This window comes from Anopheles coustani, assembly GCF_943734705.1.
Source record: "Anopheles coustani chromosome X unlocalized genomic scaffold, idAnoCousDA_361_x.2 X_unloc_45, whole genome shotgun sequence".
NCBI classification, from domain to species: domain Eukaryota; kingdom Metazoa; phylum Arthropoda; class Insecta; order Diptera; family Culicidae; genus Anopheles; species Anopheles coustani.
Genome location: NW_026525154.1, coordinates 82501 through 83894, shown reverse-complemented (window position 1 = coordinate 83894; position 1394 = coordinate 82501).

The window sequence follows — 1394 nt, the reverse complement described above, 5'->3', positions numbered from 1 at the left end:
TAAGATAGTTAATTCTAGCTTGCCCTATGTGGAAGAGGACTCAATACCCTACCTGTTGAGCTTGAAACAAAGTCATCACTTGGGCATGCTCTATAGCCAATCACATGACATTAACCTAAGAGAGCATGCAGCGTATTATCCCAATGCAAAGTAAACGATAGACTCGCCCTAGTTCAGTGCTTCAACCAAGTGATGACTTCAATTTGGCTAGTGTGTGAAGTATAAAGTATAGTCCTCCCCTGGTCCACACTGCTTCGGCGGTCCTGGGTAAGATAGTTAATTCTAGCTTGCCCTATGTGGAAGAGGACACCATACTTAATACTGTGGTGTAATGAACAAAGTATAGTCCTCCACTGGTCCACGCTGCTCCGGCGGTCCTGGGTAAGATAGTTCATTCTAGCTTGCCCTATGTGGAAGAGGGCATACAAGACAAAGTATAGTTCTCCCCTGGTCCACGCTGCTTCGGCGGTCCTGGGTAAGATAGTTAATTCTAGCTTGCCCTATGTGGAAGAGAGCATACATGAACCAAGAACGAAGGTTATGATCGAGGAATGATTCGACAACTAACCGATGGTATGAAATGTGAAGAATTCAAGCAAGCACACAATCAAGTCATCACTTGGGCATGCTCGATAGCCAACCCTATGACATTAACCTAGTAGAGCATGCGAAAACCAATATATATGTAAACGATGCCCCTCCCTAGTTCAGCGCTTCAACCAAGTGATGACTTCAGAATGGCTAAATCAAATCGGTTCAAAACATACCATCGGTACCCTATTGAAACACACAAGTCGATATCAAACCTCATGATTGTGTAGTCCTCCACTGGTCCACACTGCTCCGGCGGTCCTGGGTAAGATAGTTCATTCTAGCTTGCCCTATGTGGAAGAGGGCACATTACTCAATACTGTGGTGTGAAGTATAAAGTTCAGTTCTCCCCTGGTCCACGCTGCTTCGGCGGTCCTGGGTAAGATAGTTCATTCTAGCTTGCCCTATGTGGAAGAGGACACTTCATACTTCGTCTCTAAGCGGCGGCTTGACTCCTCCCTACGGGCAACGGGTTTACGCGCACAGCGGCGGCTTACGCACTATGGCAGTCATGGATGCCTTACGTTTCTATGAAAAGTGTGTTCCTCCCCTGGTCCACGCTGCTTCGGCAGTCCTGGGTAAGATAGTTAGTTCTAGCTTGCCCTATGTGGAAGAGGACACGTAGACTTACTGTGGTGTGAAGTATAAAGTTCAGTTCTCCCCTGGTCCACGCCGCTTCGGCCGTCCTGGGTAAAATGGATTCATCCAGCTTGCCCTATGTGGAATGAGGACACTTTATGCTTCGTCTCTAAGCGGCGGCTTGCTCCTCCCTACGGGGAACGGGTATACGCGCACAGCGGCGG